Raw genomic sequence first — 13,126 nt, 5'->3', positions numbered from 1 at the left:
GCAGGTTGTGTTTGTGTACACTAGTACTGAATAACAAATTCTAACATTCATTGCCAAATTTTCTGCGCACATTATTTTTTAACCAAATTTTTATTATATTTTTCCAGGATGCTCAAAAGCGAATCTATATTTATCGTTACCATCTATTTTTAGAAGCGAAATTAATCAAGTAAATTAAAATCGTTACCCAAATCCGTATATTCTTTTAATCATCCCCGGCCAAAAATAGAACTAATATAGCAATTTCTATTTTGAGGTGTTTCTTGTTAACCTGAGGTACGGTTTAATAATAATTTTTGGCGAACAAATTTATCATAAGGATATAAGACTTTACAGAACCTTCATTTGACCATATCGATTTATTATTTAGAAGTTAATTAAATTTTGTAACGTAAATATGAAGTTACTGTTAAAAAAAGATTCACTAAATGTAGGAAATAAAAAATATATCCTTTTAATAGATTAGCTACTTGAGTACATACTATTAACTATAATACTATAGTACTGTAAGATCGGAAAAAACGGCGTCAGCGATGGCTATGAAATGAAGATCGCTGTCATACGTAAATTTATATGAGAAATATCATCGATCGTCATTTCCAAGCCAACTGGACGCCGTTTTTTTTTTTCGATCATATAGGGTATTTCTGTTTGTACATGATTATATACCACTAGACTACTAGATTATCCGATTTTTACAATAATGACTGGTAATGTAATAATGGGGAATTTAGAACATTGGTATACTAAAAAAATAACCATTTTTTACCATACTTTACTCGTAAATCGCAGCAATTATACAGGGTGAAATAAGTGTAAATATTTTCAGTGCTGATAGATCTCGATAAATGAAACATATTTTCTCTTTGCCGTTTTTCAAATAAATTCAAATTAACGGAGTTATTTTACTTTGAAAATTTCCAGAAAAAAATAATTTGCTAAATTTTTGATAACCACTGGAGCTTCTCTGAATTTTTTTCTTGTAAATTTAATTTACTACCTATTTTGCTATATTATCAACAAATTATCTTTTTAAAAAAAAATCCTAATTTTTGCGAAAAAAAATCATAATCGTGTTTCTGGGGCCTAAATATACTACCCCTAAAAATATTTGCACTTATTTAAGACTCACCCTGTACAGGTAAATATCTAGAAACCATTTTCCGAAAATATAAAAACTAGATGTAAACAACCGATTAAACAATTAGCGAATATGGTGGTGTGTTAAACCAACAATTAACCATAATTAAGTAACACCGCTAAAGAAAACCAGATAATTAATTAAAGCCCGCCCCTCAAAACGCAAACATAACCCCCTCTACTGAAAGGTACACAAAAACAGTCCTTAAATTACCCGTTAAGTACCAATGGAACAAGGGCTTTATGTAAATTAAATTAATTTCCTTGACTTGGTTTGACACTGATTTTATGATAAATTAAAAAGATTACTTAGTTTCATTATTAAATAAATATTAAAGGGTTCCTAATTTTTTTATTTAATGTTTTTAGTGAGAAAATCTCATATAATATACTTTTTTTCAAACGGCACAAAAGTATTAATTTTTGCGACGTGATTGACCATATAAAAAAATAATTTTAACGCCTAGGCATAAAAGTACGAAAATATATAACTAAACTGACATAAAGCATCAAATTCAACGAGCGTAACCATAGTTCCTTGATATATAATTACATTCAAGGTATGCCTTTTATTTTTTTTATATTATTTGGAAAATTTGAAATTATTTAAAAAATTATTTGTAGCATTTGAAAAAAATAGCATGTTCTATTCAGAGTAAAAATGACTTTTTGTGCCTCGGCTTTATGTCAAACGTACAGCCTCCCCACAAAAAGAGTCATTTTTACTCATAACTAAACAATATACTATTCTTCTAATGTTCTTCCTACTTACAGATCATCTCTGTAAATATGTTATTAGCAAAATATAAGGCTTAACATTTTGGTACATTTTATGAATGCATGATATGTATTTGTAAAATTTAACTAATTTACGTACTTACTGCCATTACTCACTGACGAGTATTTGACTCGCACCAGAAAATGGTTCTCTTTCATGATATTTTCTGTGACTAAAAAGCTCGACACGTGATGTTATCTCTGTTCCGCACTCCGGACCTTGGGAGCTGTCCACCTGGCTTCCTCTTACCGTCCACAAGGTCACCATAAAGATGAGACTTCGGTAAGTGGCCCTTCTGCATACGTGACCAGCCCGTCTTAAGCGGGATTTAGTAATCATGACTTCAGCGCTCTCGCAGTTAGCTTTTTCAAAGACTGATTCGTTTCTGAAATACGTTGTGAAATTTCACTAAATCGTTTGTATCTACCTATATTGATGACACAGCATTAGCAAAGTTTACCAATTCTGTAAACTTTAGTATTAGCATTTTATTTTGTCTCCCTTTTCACAGACTGTTACTTTTATTTTTAAAGATAGATATGATAAATTGAAAACTTAATAAACATAACTACATAAAATAATAAATTGTATAGTTTTTAGTCAAGTTTTTTAGAACCAAATGGCATTCTTTTTTAGTCAAAACATAAAGTTGCAAATTAGGGTTATCAGCATCATATTTTTTTATTATTATTGCTACGTAATTACAATAATTATAACAATTATAACAGCACAAAAATAATATTTATCAGTATGTGCAAATCAGTTTTATGAAATTGAAATTTAAAATACACCCACATTCGGCCATTCTCAAATGAAGGATAAAAAATACGCCCGCATTAACTATTGTTATCAAAAACCGATGCTTGGATACGTTTACACACCTAACAATTCAATATCACATTTCAATGAGACACTGGATATACTTGTTTAAATTTAAAGTACCAACATTACTTCCTCGGTAGTAAATATTCAAGGATGAACGTAGGAAATACAAGAAATAGACGTTTTTATTCCAGCAAGTAGATTGTAATTTCCGTTTTGCGTGTATGTTTACGAAAATATAATAAAAACAGCATGTCGAAAACAAAATATTGCTTTTTTATTTGCTATTCTTCTGTACAACGACGTATATACTTAGTAAAACAAAGAAACCTATTTTAAGGTAACTATGCCAATTTATTTTTGGATCCGTTAATAACATTTGAACTTTCCTCAATCTATTTTGGAAACAAAAACTTAACAAAGAAGAAAGTTTAAAAATAATAAACATGATATTGCTATTTTTCCCTCATTAAAATTAGACCAAAAGCAAATTCCTGTACTGGGTGACAACAAACTTTTACACCAACTATTATTTTTTGTTTTTGATGGAATAAACCTGAAACTTCTGTCTAAAATATGGCTCAGCAACCTACATTTTGTTATGAAAACAATTGTATGAATATTATTTTAGATCATAGTGGGCTTAAGAGCAATGCATTTTCAATACCGTATGATCGAAAAAAACGGTGTCCAGTTGACTGGGAAATGACGATCAATGACATTTCCCAAATAAATTTACATAGAAAATGACAGGGGCCTTCATTTCATCGCTGACACCGTTTTTTTTTCGATCATAGGGTAGTATTTTATCCTCCAAAATTAATATGGAGGAACTTTTAAATTAGCAATAGTAATTATGTTGAATGTGAGTAAAATAGTTATTTTTTATACAAGACGATAAATTGGCAATTTTATCGTCGTGTATAAAATAATACTTTTTTTCCATAGCGGGTTACGTTTTAAAAAATATTCAGAAATTATTTCAAGGAATTTATTACGAGTAGAAAAAATATTGCGCTAGGTTGGCGTTGGTTTCTATGTAATTTGACAAATAATTAAAGCTGTCTCTTTAGTTGTCAGTTTTGAGTCAATATTTTTTAATTCTCGTTCGTGTCGATTGCTGATTGAATTGGAGCCAAAAATGGTTCAAAACGAAATAAGTAAATTACCAACAGATATTCAGGCTGAGGCGGCATGAACAAGCGGCATATCCAAACTACTTCAATTTAAATCCCGAATAACTTATGAAAAGGAATACAAACATTTTTAAAAATGGAAGCAATTAAAAAACGTGCGAGAAGAAAGATCAAGTGAAAACATACTTTTAGCATATTTTTCTGAAAAATCAAATAAAATGTACCCGTCCAGTTTATGGTCGTACTATTCAATGCTAAAAAGTACAATACTGGTCAATGAAAACATTGATATTTCAAGGTTTAAGGATAAGCTATACCGTTTAAATTTCCGTAGTAGTAGGTATAGTAACATCTAAACTTTGTAGATAGCAGGCTCATAGGTTTCTTGAAGCAGTCATGTAGCGGTTACAAACCGAAAAAGCCAAAAATTTTAAACCCAGAAGATGTCGTGAAATTTCTTTGCACTGTTTTTTTTGCATTTAATCTACCCTTGCGGTTAAAGTACTATTTTATCTACTATTTTTGATAGATATAAGGCAATTTTAACAATTGCTATGGAAAAATAGGTATTCTTTTGTCGATTTTATTTGAGCTGTCAATATATTTTATATATACGAAACTATTATTTAGTTGCGTATTAAATAAAATCATTTTTCATTCTCTGTAAAAATTAGAGTTGAATGTGTCCATATTGTTTTATTTTTTTCTAACTCAAAGACAAACTTTTTATCAACTACCAGGCCTATTTTGTTAGTTTGCATTTTAGCTTACATTAGTTGAAGTGTAAGGAAAAAAACAGACTATGTCACAAAAGTGACTTTTACAAAGAAAACTGTTCTAATGTTACCAAATATCATGTTAAGTTAATTATTTGGATATCGTTTGGTGGCAATTTAGCAAGTATTTGGGATGTAGTAAGTTGATTACTTAAAAAGTCCTATAAAATGGTCATCGTTGGTTTTTCCCCTTACCTTTCAGCTATCTTTTGAAAAAATAGTGAGATACGTGTTGTTGTAACCCTTTTTTTTCTACAACTGGGTATATTTGTATTGAACGTTGTATAAAGATACATTAGGTATTAAAAAAATAAAATAATAATTTTAAAAATCCGCAATACTGAATTTTAAAATTAAAATTTCCAATCCAATTTTCAGATTCATTCGTCAAAAATTAATGCAACTGAGGCTTGTATATAACGACTTTTTCTAACCCGATATACCCCAGATGATAAAACAAGAATCCGATGTAAACAATTTGTTGGTTTTCATAACACAGACGTAGTGGCCTCTATTCTAATCTTTTTAAAAAAATTCCGAATAACAGTTGCTCAATTTATCATTTAGTATATTATTTTTTTTCTTCTGTTTATAATAGTGTTAATGGAATTTGCAGCACTGCTGCATAACGTATTCAAACAGAATATGGTGTTATTTACAATTTTGAAAGAGTTCCCTTTTAAATTACAGTTTTTTCGATGTAGGTTTGTGGCGCAGATAGTTAGCATACGAACGATAACAAAATAAATAACGTAAACCACAACGGCTCGCAATACAATCCAGATTTTTGTCACATGTCGTTTAAGAAAATGCATTATGCAAGTGGCGAACATCAGCGTGTGCATTTTCAATTCAATTCTAAAAAGGTTTTTACAAAGAGAACGGAATGAGTGTTTTAACGTAATGAAAACCACGGACAAAAATACAATTTTAAAATAAAAATAGGGCAAGCTAAAAGTACTGCCTGAATTTTTGTGGTTTGTTCATTATAGTTTATTCTTCAGTGAGTATATCTCGAAAGAGACAGACTTTTAAAAATTAAAATATCTGTTGTTGGGAAAGTAAATTTCTCAAAGAAATATAATTCCTTTGACTTTCAGTTCCTTGTTTAACTAACATTATGGAGAGAATACCTATTGTTAACTAGCAATTATTTTTCCTTTAATATCTTTGATTATCCAAAGTTATAGATAAATTGTAAAAAAAAGAAATGAAAGGAGTAAATAAAATCGATTTGTTTTAGGTTATTTAGTGCCACGCTGTATAATTGATGGCTTTATTACTCGTTATTGCTACTTTATACAGGATGAGTCTTAAATAAGTGCAAATATTTTCAAGGCTGATATATGTCGATAAAAGAAATATACATTTTTATTTGGGCCCCCCCCCCCCCCCTAAAATAAATTTCTGTATCCGTCCCTGGTAATTTAAAAACTTCAAAAACAATTTTTATATCTCATTAAGAAGTGACCTGCTGCATACATAGTACATTAATATTAAATACTAGAGAAAATTCCATAAAGAAATAGAAAAAATAGATTTAAATGTAAAATAGGGAAATACCAGAAACAAAATTGTCTTTTAAAGTATTTAAAATTATCATAATATGCTAGATTTTATCTTTATTATAGTTACTATACTTTTTTGTTAGATGTAAGAACTTTCTATGAAGTATTTTAATCTTTGCAGTCTTGCCGATAGCCTTACATAGTTAAGATATTTCAAGTTGTTTTTTTTTACATTAGAAGAAAATATTTATTACGGGGAATACTAGAAATTCTAAATGTTATTTTAAAAATATCTAAATATTTAAGAATTCTAACAAAGATAATTTTGATATAAATTACCATAATAAACTCATAAAAATAATATAACAATACATCTTTTTATAATTATTGTTACCATAAATCATAGAAAATCTTTTTAATGAATACTGTTCTTCTTAATGTAACAGCGAAAATTAAAGCAAGTAACACTAGCTATATAGTATAAAATTAAATAATTTTATTATTATATATCTCTAATTATTATAGTTTTCATTTAGATTACAAAAATTCTATGTGAGTATGCAAACTGTCAACTGCCAAAAAATCATTATTTCTTGATAATGTTCATGAAGAAATGCTCACGTGCAATATAAACTAATTTTCAATTAGTATAAGAAAAAATATTACAGAAATATATTTTATAAATATACACAAAATATAGCTAGCTAAGGTTGCGTAGCTATATTTTCTGTATAATAGGGTATTTGAATAGAACATGTGGATGTTGTTAGTGCGGTTGCCAACATTTTCCTCTTAGAGTTTGAAACATAAAAAATACTGTCAAGTTAAGAATGGAGATGCTAAATTAATAATTAGTTTAGAAGTGGTTACTGGTAATTGGTTGATTTTAAACTAATACCTAAAACACTGCAACCAATGCATAATACTACTGAAACATAAAACAACGAATTGAGGCACAAAGACAGAACTCCGATATAGATAAAAAGTTTTGTTAGAAAAATGAAACAGAAGTAAGTATTCGTTAAGAATACGAATTGCTGTCATATTAAAAAAATTAGAAGTCGTTGGAACAATCTATTAAAATAATTTTGTTTAAATCTGAACTCACTCTGAACCAAAGTATGTAAAACTGGACCTTAATTGCATTTACAGTAAAGTTATCCAATTGTTTGACAGTATCTGTTATTAATAATCTTAAACGTCACCATACAAATACGTATTTATACAGTTATCATTATCATCAAATAACGTTGCTTTATGCCATCTCATTTTTCTCTGCTCGATACGTAAACATCAAAAAGCATGATAAAGTGACTCTGGCCGGATTTTTTCTTGTCTCGCGTCTTGTTATAAATGACATGGAATTTGTGTTTTATACATCGCTTGTTTTCCTTTAAGACATTTATTATAGCTTATTAAGCAATATTGCCGTATTTGGCTCGTCTTAAAAGGTACGAGGCAATTTTTATTCGGTGCATTTATTTATCGTTATGTCGTTGAACGGGATTTTTATAGAAAAAGTGGAAATGATGAACGATTGTTAGTGTTGACAGTTTGACAGCATAATATGTTTTTATTGGTTCAATTAGCGTATATCTTTATTTCATGTACTAATAAATTGATTTTTTACAGTTGTAAGAATCATTACTTACTTGGAAACTTCTATAGCATCTATAAAATATGGATCACTTCTTCTTATAGTACCATCTTCTAATGAAGGTTAACCAAACCAAAACAATCGCGGCGAAACACTGTGCAACTCGAAACAGTTCGTGTGAGTACAGTCCAGTCCAGTCTCGTAAGTTTTTCAACCAAGAGTGCTTGCGTCTCCCAAGTCCTCTTCTGCCGTCTACCTTTTCTTCTATATCAACTTCAGAAGTTTTGCTCTGCTATTGCGCATGACATGGCCCAGGTATACTCTCTTTCATTTTTTTTATATTTGCAAGTAATCCCTTTCCTTGTTAAGCCTCCCAAGAACCTCTTTATTGCGTACATGATCTGTCCAGGGTATTTTCAAGAGTCTTCTGTAGATCCACATTTCAAAAGCTTCCAACCGTCTAATGGTGTTCATTTTAATCGTCCATGTCTCACAGCCGTATAAGAGGATTGAGTATACATAGCAATGGATAAAACGCAGACGTATGTCGATGTTGAGTGATCGGTTACATAGTAGGTTTCTCATTTTGTTAAACATTGATCTAGCCTGTTCTATACGCGATGTAACTTCTAAGTCGAAGTCAAGGTCCGATGTTAGCCAGGATCCCAGGTATTTGAACTTATTTACCGTGTCTACGCATTGTCCGTATACACGTATGTTGGGTGGTGGAATATTTCTCCTACTAACGACCATTATCTTGGTTTTTGCCGTGTTTATTTTAAGGCCCAATGGATATCCTTCCCGAACTATGTTGTCTAGAAGTTCTTGAAAAGCCTCAGGGTTGTCAGCGATAATCGCGGTGTCGTCTGCATATCTAAGGTTATTAACAGGGATGCCATTTATTTTTATGCTAATGTCTTTATCTTGTAGGGCCTTATCGAATATATATCCCGAGTATAATATATTAAACAATAAGAGAGACAGTACACATACCTGACGAACTCCACGTTGTACTGGTATTTCGTCTGTTTCGTCTTGTCCTAACCTGTTATGTATGCTGTCTGATTCCAATATACTGTTTTTACGAATTGGATATCGTTCTTGTCTAGACCTTTTTCTTGCAAGATGTTAAACGGCACTGTGTGTTCTACTTTATCAAAGGCCTTTTCGTAGGATCACGAATCATATGGATCAAAAGAGGAATTATATTATTGTAGATGTACTATACTTCCCTCTGGTTTAAGTAAGAACAATGTTCGGTTTGTCACGGGGATTTTAAGAGGAAATTGTCCCTCCCAATGAACACTTCAGTAGATTGAAGCTAAAAACCAGCAGCGAATATAGATTCTGTAGGGAAATAGGGAAACCAGAATATCTCATTACTGAGTGCGAGAAGACAACTATTAGTGTCATAAATTTTGACTGTAAATCTTGACTGTAAAACCATATCAAATATTGATTAAATTGTAAGAGCCCTGAGGGTGTATGATGAGTTATAACTGAAGAAAGGAGGACACAATACATCTATTAGGTCGAGGTGATTAATTTCCCCCATCCCAGACAATCTACAATTTAGACTTCACTGTATTATCGAATGTAATACCACAAGATGTTTCGGGATTACCGAATAATACTTTTACCTGACACGAAATGCGTTACCCGGCAACACTACGACTCCCAAGGAGGAATAGTGTTGCCGGTATCGCATTGAGTGTCAGACAAAACTATTAAGTAATCCCGAAACATCGAGTTGTATTCAAAAGATTTTACAACGAAATAAAGTACATATTTATATCCTTCTTATCTTAACCATTTTGTAATAAGAATTGACGGGATATTTTGTGGAACTGACAGAATTACTTACTTCATTTAAAGGCATACTTTTAAATAGAGTTTAATTTTTTTTCGTGTAGATATATATAAGGGAGATATATAGATAAGGAAGAAAAAGAAGAGGAGAGAAAAAGTCAAGAAAAAGAAAGAGATAAAGCTATTTGAAATGGGTTTTAATCTCGAGATTCTCGAGAACACTTGAGCTTTGAAACATATTGGACAAATCAAATAAAATCATGTTATCGAGAAGCTTCTCTCGGTTTGTATTCCGTATTATTTTATAAAAAAATAACTTTTTTAACACTTACATATATGCTTTTTCTCCCCTCTTCAGTTATTGAATTATTTTTTATATATCATTTTGCCATAAAATAAGATCTTTAGAGGAAAGGGGTTAGTTCAACACGTGACAAAAACAAAACAAAAAGGTTTTGTGGCCTCTAAAAATGACGTTAAAGAAAAGGGGCGGTATAAAATCCCTTTACCTTACGGTTTACACATAAAAAGGGCCAAATTTATTTTTAGAGGGTTTTATTTACAATCCCGATGACGCCATCGCGACTCCACCGTCAATCCAGACGTTGCAGAGGCGTCGAATCTGTTTGGAGCACCATCCACATCGGAATAATACCGTTTTATCCGGAACTGGGAATTTCGTCGAGTTTGAAATTGTTTTGCATTACAAAAACGCCCACTCTATTATCCCAGTTTCTGGTTAAGGAAACAATTTCTGTGAGTGAGAATATTTGAACCAACGTAATTGTGACAATAATAGAATTATTCATCTGCGGAGTGATCTCTTATAGTTTTATATCCTTTTTATATATCGATGTGTGTATTTATCCTGTAGTTTGTATATTATATAAAAAATGTTAAACGTCTTTGAGACTACTTTGGTTATTTTGAAAAATTCGTAATATATCGTGATTTTTTCCAACTTTCACGATGACATCTTTGTTTTGTAAACATACATATAAAAACATGTATGATGAGTTAGACTGTATGATGAGCTATAACTAAAGAAATGAGGACACAATAGATCTTTAAGGTGATTTCTCCTACAGGTAAATCTGCAGGTATCACAGTGAATATATCTAAAAACCCTGTATAAAGTGGAGTATACAAATTACTTGAGTTTTCAACTTAATTACCAAATAGATCACGCATCATACAAATCTGATCTTATAAAGATCCTATATTCGTATACAGTTATACTGAAATTATTATTAACTTTAAAAGTATTATATTAAAATACCATGTTTGGAAGAAGAAACATTCACGAGGAACATTTTCTATATCAGTTCATGTTTATTCAAATTACCATAAAAATATATGGGGTATAAAAGATATACATTGAATTTTAATAGTGACATTTTAAAATCATGCACAAATATCTATCCTAACCAACATAAATATATCCAAATTATGCACATTACCTAACAAACTCTCATAAATATATTTTATTTTAGGCCAACAAAAGAAAACTACACAATTCCCTTCAATTTCAAAACATAAAATCGTACGGCGCCATGCAAAAACTGCAATTTTTCCCGGTTCCCTATTAGGAAACATCCCTCTTTGTGACAGAAACAGCAATTCCAGTTTGTATCGTTTTCAATGTGGCATGCGGCTATGTCATTTTTTCCCTTTTCCGCAACGTTTCATGTCAATAAAGCGATCTTACTCGCCGATTCACATGCAATAGACGATTCGCAAATTGATTTGCGATCGCTGAATGTCATAAACGGGTCGTTAGGGGAGACAGGAGCAACTCTATAAAAGAAGTAATCGTTCTTTTTATTCATTATTTCATAAATATGAGTGTATTAAATTTATTGATCTTTAATGTTTTTTTTTAATATTAGTAGATTTTCATGATATTTTCACGACACTTTGAATCCTTTATCTCTTCGAGTTTCATCTACAGTACGTCTGCTCGATCTGTGTCTATGAAAGGAATGCGGACAAAAAACATTTAAATAAACAGCAATATATTTTATACATCGACTTGACGAGTACGTCACCGCAAATCGCTCCGCCCACTCATTTTATTGGCTACTTGCAAATTTGTCGATTTTTTATTGATGGGACGCGTCGCGTCGTCTAATTTTTTACGAAAAACATCGGGAGAATATCGTTTCCCCTCTCACGGATACCCCGTAGCTACAGAACGGACAGACGTACTGTACATTCCTAATTTCAGCTCCCTAGCTTACATAGACGATCCAAAGACCCATTTCAACTTCCTCATTTGCTTACCACTTTTTCAATCGTTACCATTCTTGTTGACGCGTGTCGTGGCGCTACCTCGTGTGTCATGACCATGAATTTTTATTCCCACCGCTCGTAAAGAAGTTTAACTTCAAAATATACAGAGAAGTGAGTATTATAGTCAGTATTTCGTTCAAAAATCAACTCTCTAGGAGGTATAATTTAATTCCTTTATAAGTAAACTTGTGCCTCAATCTAGCGGGATAATATTTATATGCAGTAAACAATTGAAAATCTAAAGGTGAACTTATTAATTTATTTTTCAGAAATAACGGTAAACCACTTCTTATAATATCTGTTTATTTTACATTATAGTTCTCAAAAGTTTTTAATGTGAAAGAAACTATTTGCTTCCAAATTAGGTAAAGACACTATGATATTTTAGAATCATTTTTTTAAAGATTATTATAAAAAATTAAAATCTAAGTAGTCCATTTAAATTGTTAATGTTTGTGGTATAACAAATCAAAATATTTATCTGAGTTTTACCCCTCCTTCCACTAGATGCAGAAACAATTTAAGCCACAAATAGATCCACTTTTATTCTTTAAATTTGAATGAACTGACGTCATACTACATAAAAAACGCGCCGAGTATATACCGATTAAAGCGGAAAATTCTTTGTGAAAACAAAAGGGTATCGTAACCTAGTTTTTTTTCTCTCAATTCCCCTAGATGACTGAGGGAAAAGTAGGTTAAACCAAACGTCGAAGAACCCTGCTCGATCAGCTAGAAAGAGCCATTTTGAAAATACGCGTAGGAAGCGTGAACATCACTAAAAAGAGATTGATTCTAACGACCTTTTTTTGAAGAATCGAAATTTGGATAGGCGATTATTTACTTACGCCAAAAAATCGATTTCTCGCTTAGTTTCTTGGCTGTTTTATGTTCGCAAGAAAGATGAAGTGGTTTCGTAAACGACTGGTCGTGGGCAGATGTCGAAAATTGATTTACAAAGAGCGTTTAGTACTTATTTTTATTTTGAATGATGTAAACTATGTGATTGGGTAACATATTTTAAAATAAAAACATAAATTTACCATTTTTCTTAATTCTAAAAAGCTGTCTGAGCTCTTTAGCATTTTTTTATAATTACTCAAATTTACATAGATTAAAAAGCATAGAGCGTAATAAATTAGTTTTTGTTAGTTAGGTAATACTGATTTTTTCTGAAGTTGATGTTTATTTGATAATATTACTAGTCTCCCCCCCCCTCACCCCTCTATAACGTTTACACGCATTGGTAATGGTAAAATCTATAGATG

At 31.1% G+C, this 13,126-nt stretch overlaps 1 protein-coding gene across 4 annotated transcripts in view; it reads left to right on the top strand.

The window, feature by feature from the left end:
* Positions 1 to 13,126, top strand: part of LOC115891520 (dual specificity tyrosine-phosphorylation-regulated kinase 2) — a 167,652-nt gene that overhangs the window by 86,282 nt on the left and 68,244 nt on the right. The gene's annotated exons all lie outside the window — the stretch shown is intronic.

This window comes from Sitophilus oryzae, unplaced genomic scaffold, assembly GCF_002938485.1.
Source record: "Sitophilus oryzae breed Bouriz unplaced genomic scaffold, Soryzae_2.0 scaffold_1184_pilon_pilon, whole genome shotgun sequence".
In the NCBI taxonomy this organism is placed as follows: domain Eukaryota; kingdom Metazoa; phylum Arthropoda; class Insecta; order Coleoptera; family Curculionidae; genus Sitophilus; species Sitophilus oryzae.
Note: the sequence above shows the minus strand (reverse complement) of the source record. Positions and strands in the feature narration are given on the sequence as shown.